General features: G+C 40.0%; 1 long non-coding RNA gene across 1 annotated transcript in view; it reads left to right on the top strand.

Moving 5' to 3' along the window:
- The window catches only part of LOC147372259 (uncharacterized), a 44,146-nt gene extending 32,065 nt beyond the window's left edge, over positions 1–12,081 (top strand). The window contains exon 2 of the long non-coding RNA XR_015163957.1: positions 9,154–12,081. This is a non-coding gene — a long non-coding RNA (uncharacterized LOC147372259). The remainder of the gene's footprint in view (positions 1–9,153) is intronic.
- Positions 12,082–12,809: the final 728 nt, after the last annotated feature.

Here is a 12,809-nt window from a genome sequence, read left to right as displayed (position 1 = left end):
TTGTGTTGTAGCAGTGGGGTAGCTCTTTTTTTTTAGTTAAAAAATTTTTTCTATTGAGGTATAGTTGACATATATTATCATTATATTAGTTTCAGATGTATAACATAATGATTTGATATTTGAATATATTGTGAAATAATCACAATAAGTTGTTAACATCTGTTACATAGTTAAAAAAATTGTTTTCTCTTGCGATGAGACCTTTTAAGACCTACTCTTAGCAACTTTAAAATATGCAATACAGGGTCATTAACTGTAGTCACCATGCTGTGCATCACATCCCTGGGACTTAATTATTTTATAACTAGAAGTACGTACCTTTTGACCCCCGTCACCCAGTTCTTCCACCCTCCACCCCCTTCCTCTGACAACCACCAATCTGTTCTCTGTATCTGTGAGCTTGGTTATTTGCTGCTGTTGTTTATAGATTCTCCACGTAAGAGAGTCTTCCCTTGTGGCTCAGCTGGTAAAGAATCCGTCTGCAGTGTGAGAGACCTGGGTTTGATCCCTGGGTTGGGAAGATCCCCTGGAGAAGGGAAAGGCTTCTCCAGTACTCTGGCCTGGAGAATTCTCAAAGAGTTGGACACAACTGAGCAACTTTCACTTTCACGTAAGAAAGATCATACAGTTCTTTGTCTTTCTCTATCTGACTTATTTAACTTAACATATGCCCTAAAGGACCATCTATGTTTTTGCAAATGGCAGTTCTTCTTTTTTTAATGGCTGAATAAAATTACATTGTATATATGTACATACCACATCTTTTTTAAAAATTGAATATAGATGATGCAGTGGAATGAAACATTTTTTAGCTTTGCTAAAAGAGGCTATACAAAACACAACTCTCAGAGAGTAGCTATAAGTCCACCCTTTTAAAACCAGTAGGTTTTTACCCACTCAGGGGCAGGGCTGAGAGAGTATAGAAAACCATCCCCATAGTTCTGTGCAGAGTCTAGCATGTGGCTCCTGCTAGTTAGCCCTTGTGAACTGGTTCATACCTTTTAGGTCTTAAGCAACAGAAAGCTGAACTCAAACTCATCTAACATGTTAGATGTTTATTATCTTCAGTTCAGTTCAGTCGCTCAGTCGTGTCCAACTCTTTGCGACCCCATGAATCACAGCATGCCAGGCCTCCCTGTCCATCACCAACTCCCAGAGTTCACTCACACTCATGTCCATCGAGTCAGTGATGCCATCCAGCCATCTCATCCTCTGTCGTCCCCTTCTCCTCCTGCCCCCAATTCCTCCCAGCATCAAGGTCTTTTCCAATGAGTCAACTCTTTGCATGAGGTGGCCAAAGTATTGGAGTTTCAGCTTCAGCATCAGTCCTTCCAATGAACACCCAGGACTGATCTCCTTTAGGATGGACTGGTTGGATCTCCTTGCAGTCCAAGGGACTCTCAAGAGTCTTTTCCAACACCACAGTTCAAAAGCATCAATTCTTTGGCACTCCGCTTTCTTCACAGTCCAACTCTCACATCCATACATGACCACAGGAAAAACCATAGCCTTGACTAGACGGACCTTTGTTGGCAAAGTAATATCTCTGCTTTTCAATGGCATTGCAAAGTTGAGGTATAATGGCCTTCAGGGTTAGTTTGATCTGGGAGCTCAATTATGTCACTTGGGACTTAGTTCACTTTTCAAGTTCACCTTTCAAGTGCCAGCTTTATCCAAAGTTTTCCTGCCCGTATAGTTGCAAGATGACTGTCAATAGCTCCTGGACCTATGTACTTTTGTGTCAGAGAAAGATAGACTTTCTCCTCCAAATATCAAATAAAATGCTGGGCTTCATTCTGATTAAACCACTTTGGGTCATGTCAATAGTTGCTGTGACCAGAGAAATGCTTCATGATGATAGATCACTGAGGTAAAAGGTGACTGGCTCAGGCTAATTAGGTCTGGAGCTGAAGGGGTATCAATTCCCCGTCACTAAGCATAGAGGAGAAGTAGCTCCCCAAAGGAAACTCTGAATACTTTTAGAAAGGGGAAGTTTTAGGTAGTCAGCTCAACAATTGCCCACTACACTTGCTTCTTTATCCTCTGCTAGCCACACCACATGGCATGCAGAATTTCCCTGACTGGGGATCAAACCTGTGCCCCGGGCAGTGGAAACTCAAGAGTCCTAACCACTTAGACCACCAGGAAAGTCCCATAGTCGTGATTTCTTAACGCCTCTTCTTGCAGTTGGAAGTTCTTGAACTTGATTAATAATCCTTCTGCTCTGTCCCATTCCCCACCAATTCTTCTCATTCTATACCATACACAAAGTCTGTTTTTAGAAGGATGGTTTTAAAAAAAGGTGGAAGTTTCCTTGGAACTCATTTTTTCCAACCCAAAGCAGTGAGGTCATGATAAAAAGCCTCTTCTGCAGTGTTGGGATGAAGAAGGAAATGGCAACCCACTTCAGTATTCTTGCCTGGAAAATTCCATGGACAGAGAGCCTGGCAGGCTCCAGTCCATGGGGCTGCAAAACAGCTACAGCAACAGTGCTGGGAACAAGGACCAGAAGAGTAACAACATCTGAAGGTGAGAGCCACCTGTAATCATGGCATGCAGGATAACGCCAGCAATGGCCATGGAAAGCATGTGGTCAGCATGGACAAGGTACGCAGTAAAAGCAAGTGGTGGACTTGTGCCCCTGGGTGTGCAGTCACAGGTCAAGTTTCTTGGATGGTGGGAGGTCTGGAACTTCCAGTTCTAATGTATTTCCTTGATCAAGGATGTGATGTGCTGCCTACAAAGGACTTACTGGTCCCTGTAGCTGATAGCACAAGGGAGAACTAAGGCCAGGACAGAAGACTGGAAGGCAAGAGAATAAGAGAATTGAGATGTTCCCATCTAGGTGTGAGGAAGAGGATATACCGCTGAGGGCAGTGAGATTCAGTCTTTCATGAAATATTTATCGAGTTCTGACTGTATCCGAGGGGCTGTGCTGGCCTTGGAGATGTAATGATGAACTTGTGAGCTCTCCTGATTGCATGGAGAATTCAGTAATGGGAGCATGCACTAGTCAAGTTTCTTTTGGCTCTGGGGAGCAGAAGTGACCCAGGCACAAGACAGAAGGAGCAGGTTGGGGCACCTTACTGGCTAGAGTTACAGTCTTCTCTGAGAGTGCTGTTGTTGGTGTGAAGGGGTTTCTGTGTCCAGAGACTGTGGGTCTCAGTTCCAAACTCCTAGAAGGAGAATCTGATTGGTCCACCTTGAGTGAATCAACTAGGGTGCAGGGCCCAAAGTGATGAAATACAGACATGGTGGTCAGAGGCCTCCCCTGCAGTTTTCAGGGAAGGGCAGATGCTGTGAACCTGAAGGCACTCTCTGTGGACAGGGAATTAGATAAGCAACAGCAGTTACAGCTCAGTGTCAGCAGTGCTGTGCTAGGGAAAGCATAAAGTTGTGTCGGGGTGTACCAGTCAAGATTCTTTTGGAGGCAAGGTTTAGAAACCCAGCTGAAACCAACTTAGGCAAAAAGGGGAAGTTGCTCGAAGGCTCACATTGAGAAGGGTGAGGGGCAGGTGCTATCAGGGGTCTCTGGAATTAAGAACTTGAATCCTATGAGATATTTTTTCCTTAATCTCTCAACCCTGCTTCTCTCTGTGTTGTCAACTTCTTTTCCTTAGAAATAAACATTTGAAATTTGAAATATTGCCACTGGCAGCTCCTTAGTCCCATATACTTGGCCTCACCACCAGAGATTAAATCTTTTTGTCCAGTGGCAGTTACAGAAATCCTACAGAATGATCCTGATTGGCTTGACTTCAGGTATGAATCCATCCTTTAACCAATTAACTGTGTCTAGAGAGGTAGAGTAGTGTAAAAGCATATTCCACACTACAGCTTCATGGTGGTTACATGACAAACCAAAATGATTAATGCTCAGTGCTTTAGGTTAATAGTCATTAAGTCATGTCTGACTCTTTTGCGACCCCATGAACTGTAGCCTGCCAGGTTCCTCCATCCATGTGATTTTCCAGGCAAGAATACTGAAGTGGATTGCTGTTTTCTCCTCCAGGGGATCTTCCTGACTCAGAGATTGAACCCATGTCTCCTGTGTCTCTTGCATTGGCAGGTGAATTCTTTACCACTGAGCAATCTGGGAAGCCCAATATCCCCTGTATGAGTTATCTACTGCATAAGTTACCTCTAAACTAGTGGTTTAAAACCACAATAAATATTTATGATTTCACATAGTTTTTGTGGTTTGAAATTTGATGTCAGCTGGAGCTGAAATCATCTGAAAGCTTGACTGAGGTTGCACAATTCAATTCCATGACAGCTCACTCCCATGGTGCTGAGTCCCTTTACATGTGGTTCTGTCCACAGGCAGCTTGAGTGTCCTTATGACATGGTGGCTGGCTTTTCCCAGGATGAGCAATCCAAGAGGGTGCAAGGTGAAAGCCATAGTGTCTTTAATGGCTCAGCCTTAGAAGTCACACTGTCTCATTTATGCAGTATCACTTTCTGTGTATTGGTCAGCTCTACTAAATGAGGGAGGGGGCTGTACAGGGGTGTGATTCCTAGGAGGTGAGAATCAGAGGGGCCATCTTGTAGCTAACTTAGGCTAGCACTTTCCTTAAAACACCTCCTGAAGGCTTGGGATGTTAAAAGTTGTTACGTGAGGAAGGGGATTTGCTGTCAAGTCAGTTTGAGAAAGGTTATGTTAAACCAAGTTAAACAGGTGTCTTTCCTGGAGTGTTTCCATAGAGCTTTTAGTACATTGATACCTACTTTGAATTCCTGAAGAGGGGTAGAAGTCAACCACAATTTCTTTCTCATTCTCCAGCTTTTACTCCAGTGGGCCCTTCTGCCCTCCCTCACCCCTAGTTCCTTCCCTCTAAAAACATATCAGAATGCTGCCTGTCCCTTGTTAAAAAAGTGTGTTTCTGGCAAAGCAATACAGTGTCATTTGGAATTGCTCATCCTCAACCCTTCAACACCTTCCTGTTCATTTGGGCAATGCATATCATGAGAACCTAGGCATGATTAAAAAGTAAGGGGACACATTTTCTTATGAGGTGAGCGGACAGTTTGAGGAAATTCTGCAGAGAGTTTTACTGAAGCTCTCTCTTGGCAGTGGCACTGGGTAGTACTGAGTCATATAGTGACAAACACTGAAGACCAGCAGTCATTCTTACTTCATTCAATTGAGTGGCTTCTTTAAGATATGTTTGTGGGTCGATCCACAAAATATGATCTTGTACGTTGAGGTTTCGCCAACAAATACTGAACCTTTCATTTTGGGACCTTCTCCACCTCCTCTTATCTAAGTGGGTTGTTTTTTGGTTGTTTCTTTTGCTTAGGTTATTTGTTATGGCAACAATCCAATTTATTTAAAGTGTCTTATCACGTTTCTGGGGCTTCCTGGTTACACCATCTTGAATTATTTAGCTCAGTGTAAACACTAAGGTAGAACGTAAGTGAAAGCTTGCACCGTATGTGGTTATGGAAATGTGGAAATGTGCTTGTTGACATGCTTCCAAGCACAGCATCTGCTCTTATGCATCTTTTATTATATTTTGCCTCAAACCCATATAACAATTGATCTCTACCACCTCATAATTTTTAATTTAAGACAGTTTTCCCTCTTATGTTTTTAATATTTGGGAGCAAAAAAGCATCTAAGTTAAAAAGAAGAATAGTTAGAAAAAATGTCTTTCCTGAGATCTTTAATTTCCTTTGTCCAATGCATAGTTTTTAGGGAGAACTGAAGTCTGTGCATTTAGAAATGTCAGGTCTTCTGAATAGTATCTCAAATGGAAAAACCAAAGTTTATTCAACCTGTGATTCACCTGGAAGTTCACATAAAGGCTGCTGAGAGTAAAATTCCTCTTTCCATCCTTCTCCAGACTGAAAATTTGGACTTCCTTTCAGTTCCTGATTACAGTGCTCTCAGGCATCCTGCCTTTCTGCACAGGATGGAATTTCACGATGTCCAGTGTTGCCTAATGGCTTCTTTTATATTTCAAATCTGCCTTAAGATCCTTTGGTCATCTCTATGGAGAGAAGACGTAATAAATCCCCACATACAACCCCACAGAGACCTGTACATGTACAGCTGTTGATTTCTGAAAATAATGAATCATGTAATAAGCTAGTGTTCATCTACCTTCTTGAAATAGCACTTGAAACAATCTATTATTAACAATGTTTCCTGAGTTCTCAAAACCAGAGAATCAGCTCTATCTAGAGGACCCAACTCCTTGTTTTTTTTTTTTTGGCTGTGAGCAAAGCATGTGGGATCTTAGTTCCCCAACTAGAGATTGAACCCACACCCCACTCTGTGAAGTCTTAACTGCTAGACCACCAGGGAAGTCTCTAGGGGACAAATTTCTTGATTTACCAAAACGTGCATTGGTTTAAATGAGAGAAGGAATCGCAATCACCTAGGCTATAAAGCTTGCTGCTTTTAAAAGTAGGGGAGATGCCCAAGGACCTCCAAATACCGAGTATATCAGTGTCTCCCTGGTGTGGCAATCCACTATCAGAATGCAAGATGATTTTCGGTGGTATAAAATTGTTAAAAAACCTGTGGTCATTATTCACTTGTAGTGGGTTGAATTTGTGTCCCTCTCAAAATTCCAGAGCCTCACGAACCACACAATGTGACCTTAAATGGTTGCAGGGTCTTTGTGGATGTAATTAGTTAAGGATCTTGAGATGAAATAATGTTAGACTTACAATAGGCTTTGAATACAATGACTGGTGTTTTTATAAGAGAAAGGAGAGGGAAATTTGGACAGAGACATTAGAGGACAAGCTCATGCAAATATGTAGATAGAGATTGGAATGATGTGCGTACAAGCCAAACAACATCAGGAAGCTAGAAGAGGGGGTGTAGGGCTTCCCAGGGGGCTCAGTGGTAAAAAATCTGCCTGCAGTTCAGGAGACATGAGTTCATTCCTGGGGTTCGGAAGATCCCCTGGAGAAGGAAATGGCAACCCAATGGCAAGATCCAGTATTCTTGCCTGGAAAATTTCATGGACAGAGAAGCATGGTAGGCTGGAGTCCATGGGGTTGCAGAGTCGGACATGACTGAGCATGAGTGCAGGAGAGGTGTGTGGAATAGTTTCTCCTCCAGGAAGAACCAACCCTGTTGACCCCTTTATTTTGAATTTCTGGCCTCGTAAATAGTAAGAGAATAAATTTCTGTTGTTTTAACCCACCCAGTTTACAGTATTTTGTTATGGTAGCCCTAGGAAATGAATACATTTTAAAATTTATTATATAAAATATGCATGGTGTATAGAACTTGTTTTTTTTTTAATGCTTTTAAATTTTATTTTATTTTTAAACTTTACATAATTGTATTAGTTTTGCCAAATATCAAAATGAATCCGCCACAGGTATACATGTGTTATTTCACAGTAATTATTATTTAGACAGAAATTCCCTAATTAATTTAGGTAGCAAAAAAGTGCATTGATTTAAAAAGATTAAGTAAATAATCCCATAGGAGGTAGGAAGATGTTGCAAAAGTGATGCGGGTGCCACATGAATGGAGAACCAGTTCGGGAAGCATTGCTCTTTGTAACTCATAGGCTCCTCCTTCCACCTGGAGTGGCATTATGGAAGATTTGAGTCAGCTCTTATCTCCACCCCTAATCAATGCTGTGAGTTGGATAAAATACAAATAATGGCCATGACAAGCCTATCTTCCTCAGCAGTAAAACAGGGCCAGTAATAAATATCTCACAGAACTTATGTGGGATTTATAAGTTCCTTTTCCTTCAGTCTTGAAACACTGAAAGCTTAGTTATCTGAACCCACTTTTGCTGAGTGTGGGGTGGGATCTCCTGGCAGCTGGGCTATGTACAAAAGAACGTTTTGTAATCAGTACCCTCAAATGTGAGTTGCAGGTGATAAATATACAGGGCTGAGTAATAAGAGAAGTGAGTTGTGGTAATGCAGTAGGAACTGATGCAAATAACCCTTGATGAGTCATAGCTGAAGCCAACTATCTATTATTTCTGGGCCTCATGCATTTTTTTGAGTTATGATAGCCTTTATTTCTCTCTCTTTTCAACCCTGTCATCTTGAGTTCATAAAAGTGAGCAAAAGAATTCTAGACATAGTCTGATATATCTTAGATATAGTAAAGTGCATATTTTAGAAAGTTCAGAGAAATTTTACAAATTTGAAGTGGATCCCTGGAAATACTTAAAAATGGTTTCCTAAGCAGACTTGGTTGATATCAGCAAGGTGACCTGAAGTGTGAATAACACACTTTACATCTCTTATATCCTACATAGTCGGTAGGCACTGTGTTTAATGCTATCTTATTTAGTCAGCCCTGAAATCTCTGGGGTAGGTAATAAAATACTAAAACTCTTATTTTACACGTGAGGAAACTGAGGCATGAAGAAGTTAAATAACTTGTCCCAGATCATCAAGCAAGGCAGTCTGCTCTGAGAGAGCTTGCCCTCCTAACCCCTTTGTTATGCTCTCGAAAGTCTTAAAAAATGTAGTAATACAGGAAAGGGGAGAATGCCTTTAAATGGTGCAAGAGAAATAACTTGGTCTTTGAAGTCAGAAAGATCTTATTGCAACCCTGGCTCTGCCATTTAGCAGTTATTTGACCTCAGGCAAGCTACTTGAGCTTGATGCAACTCAGATTTTCCGTATGTAAAATGGATGCAATAATATATCCATCATAGCATTCTTATGAGGCTTAAACAAGATGTATTCAGTGCAATGTGAGATGCATGGAAAATAGCCTGCATTGTACCAAATATTTCTCCTGAGGTAACTTGCTTAATCTTTACAAACAACTCTTTGAAGTGGATGTTCTTATCACTCCTACTTTACAGATGAGAAAATTAAGATTTAAAGGCATGAAATAACTTTCCGAGTGTTACCTAGTTGGCACATGGCAGAGCTGGAATTTAAACCTAGGAAGTCTGACTCCACAGCACAAGCTCTCATCTAATACTTTCACTATCTTCCTTTCCCATGGACTTGGGAGTTGGGATTAAATACAAGCTTGAGAAGATTCTACAGGTGTAGCAACCAGTGAAAAAGCCTGTTCGTATTTAGGGCACGTTCAGACAAAAATAGGGTCCAGTACAGATGTTATCTGTGCTGTTCAGATTGTATCTGGAGTGCTGTGTTGAAGTTTGGATGATTTTTTTTTTGGATGATATATTTTTTTAACAGGTACTAAGAAACTGGACTCGGAGGAGGAAATGACAACCCATTCCAGCATTCTTGCCTGGAGAATCCCATGGACAGAGGAGCCTGACGGATCACAGTCCATTGGGTCGCAAAGAACTGGACATGACTGAAGCATCAAGGCTGTATATTGTCACCCTGCTTATTTAACTTATATGCAGAGTACATCATGAGAAACGCTGAGCTGGAAGAAGCACAAGCTGGAATCAAGATTGCTGGGAGAAATACCAATAACCTCAGATATGTAGATGACACCACCCTTATGGCAGAAAGTGAAGAAGAACTAAAGAGCCTCTTGATGAAAGTGAAAGAGGAGAATGAAAAAGTTGGCTTAAAACTCAATATTCAGAAAACTAAGATCATGTCATCTGGTCCCATCACTTCATGGCAAATAGATGGAGAAACAGTGGAAACAGTGTCAGATTTTATTTTTGTGGGCTCCAAAATCACTGCAGATGGTGATTGCAGCCATGAAATTAAAAGACGCTTACTCCTTGGAAGGAAAGTTATGACCAATCTAGATAGCATATTGAAAAGCAGAGACATTACTTTGCCAACAAAGGTCCGTCTAGTCAAGGCTATGGTTTTTCCAGTAGTCATGTATGGATGTGAGAATTGGACTGTGAAGAAAGCTGAGCGCCAAAGAATTGATGCTTTTTGAACTGTGGTGTTGGAGAAGACTCTTGAGAGTCCCTTGGACTGCAAAGAGATCCAACCAGTCCATTCTAAAGGACATCAGCCCTGGGATTTCTTTGGAAGGAATGATGCTAAAGCTGAAACTCCAGGCCACCTCATGTGAAGAGTTGACTCATTGGAAAAGACTGATGCTGGGAGGGATTGGGGGCAGGAGGAGAAGGGGATGACAGAGGATGAGATGGCTGGATGTCATCACTGACTTGATGGACGTGAGTCTGAGTGAACTCCGGGAGTTGGTGATGGACAGGGAGGCCTGGCGTGCTGCGATTCATGGGGTCACAAAGAGTTGGACATGACTGAGCAACTGAACTGAACTGAACCAAACTTCTAACAGCCAATACATATACCTGAATGCTAGTTACTTAAAATTAGGAACATAAGCACCAAACAGATTTTATACATATATTTGCTGATCAGAGCATCTTGTGTGAGTGTGTGTGTGTGTGTGTGTTGGGGGGTGGCTTATATTCTTTTGTCAGAATGTATATAACACTGTGGTAAGCTAACTTGTCAGCTTGCAAGTAGGGTAAAATCACAGGCCTTTTACAGTTTCTGGCTTAGAATGATGGTCAAAAATTGTTATGTCATAAATTAAAAAAAACATTGATAGCTCATGGACTTTCCTGGTGGCCCAGTGGTTAAGACTCTGTGCTCCCAATCCAGGGGACCTGGTCAGAGAACTAAGTCCCACATACTGCAACTAAGAGTTGAATGCAGCAACTAAAAATACCATATGCCACAACTAAGACCTGGCTCAGCTAAATAAACGTTTAAAAAATTGATTTCTCATTGTTAACTTGATTTATTAACTTATTTTCATTAACTTTATATCTCATTATTTTATTAACTAAATTTAATCGTATGAACAATAGTTCATATATGGTTTTGAATATTTGTATCTTGTCATCTGCAAGTTGTATGCTTATATTCTTAATTAATATTAAGTTATTTTTAATTAGATGGTTGATTTTTTTTAACAATGTAAGGGTTTTAAAAATTTATTTGTAACATTAGGCAAAATTATTTAAAGTCAGTACATTATTTAAAGAATTTTACATGTGATTGCTTCTACTGTCCATCAAAGTCACTTTAGTTCCTCGAAAGCTTGAGTCAAGGTTTATCTTCAAGACAGCCCTTTTCCCACCCCCAAAGTTTTGCTTTATTTCAATCTCTAAATGATGCCACGCACTGACCCTAGGATTGAGTACAGAGTTCCAAGAGTAGCATGAAGTTTTAGTGTCATTTCCATATTCATGAATGGTGTGAACTTGGAAAAGACCTTTACCTTCTATGAAGATGTAATTAATGGAAAATTGTCTGTGAGCCTCAAAGAATCATAAATAAATAATGCACATACATACTTTCATTAGTTTAACTTAAAACAGATAAGTGTAATAGCTCACAAATATTTGTATGTAGGACCAAGGTCTTTGGATGTTGAACACCATGTAATCATTCTCCAACAAATAATCTGTAATTGATCATTTTTAACTTTTAGTCTTAGTGTCTTCAAAAGGGATGATAATTTAAAAAGAAACTTGGGAAGCAACTTTAAGAAGATATCTCTTAAGAAGATATCTCTTTTAAAAATAATCTATGCTTAATCCACAGTTGTCCTGTCAGTCAGCCCATAATTCTTTTAGTTGGACTTCTTTTATCTCCACTTGAATTTGCACACACTGATAATATCAAACATTTCCCCACCTTGGATCTTTGGGACCTAATTCTTCAAGTAATTTACTTTAGGGTGACTTGTAGGGTCAGTGTAGATGGATTTGCCTGGGTTTTCAATTTCAGACACCCTCTAAACCTAATGAGTTCAAATCATATACACTTCAAAGCTATTACACCCAAGAATATTACAGACTGTGGGAAGGTATAAAAATGAAATACTAGGTCTCTAATACTTTTAACGGTTCTTATAATTCTTTCCAGAGATCTAGCAAGTAGTTCTGTGAATGGAGCAAAACCACACAGTTAACTCCATGAGGCATTTCCAACAATGTGAGCATTTCCCTATAGGAAAAACCCCATAGGGATACATATCAACTCTTGGGTTGTTTTTTTACTGATCAATAGATTCTTTGTATGAATATATATGTATTTAAAATATTTGTATTTGGATAACTCAGATAAACTGTGATACATATATATTTAAAGTAAAATAAAGTATAAAATTTTATTATATCAATTGCAAATATATTTTGTCATAATTCACTTGCTTTTCGACTTTGTTTATATGTCTTCTGTCATACACATAATGTATGTTGAGTTTTATGTTTTGTCAAGATAGCTTTCTCTTGGGCAATTCCCTGGTAATCCAGTAGTTCAGACTCTGGCCAGGGTTCAATTGCTGGTCAGGGAACTAAGGTCCCACAAGCCTTGTGGCCAAAAAAAGATTGCTTTCTCTCCCCAAGGTATAAATATATTTTTCCATATTTTATTTTATCCTTAAAAAAATTTACATCTTAAATACATGTGGAATTTATGTTTTTTATGTATGGTGTGAGAAAGGCTTTGTGTCCTAACACCAGTTTTTTAATAATATGCCAGTACCTTTCTGATTTTTAAATGCCTCATTTATCACATACTAAGATCATTGACTGTTTTTCACAGTACCACATTATTTCAATTACTGTGACTTTATAATATACATTTTAATACCTGCTGAAGTTCGTCCTGTTTCTTGTTTTAAAAAAACCCTTGGCTTTTTTGGCTCAACTCATAAACTTGAAAACTAGCATGCCAATTCTATAAAATGTGTGCTCAATCATGTCTGACTCTTTGCAACCCCAGGCTCCTCTGTCCATGGATTATCACAGCAAGAATACTGGAGTGGGTTACCATTTCCTCCTCCAGGGGATCTTTCTGACCCAGGGATCGAACCTGCGTCTCCTGTGGCTCTGGCATTAACAGGCAGATTCTTTACCTCTGAGCCACCTGGG

Source organism: Bos grunniens, chromosome 5, assembly GCF_055505025.1.
Source record: "Bos grunniens cultivar Pamir isolate PY7600 chromosome 5, Bosgru_T2T1.0, whole genome shotgun sequence".
Classification (NCBI taxonomy): Eukaryota; Metazoa; Chordata; class Mammalia; order Artiodactyla; family Bovidae; genus Bos; species Bos grunniens.
This window is presented reverse-complemented; position numbering and strand designations above follow the sequence as displayed.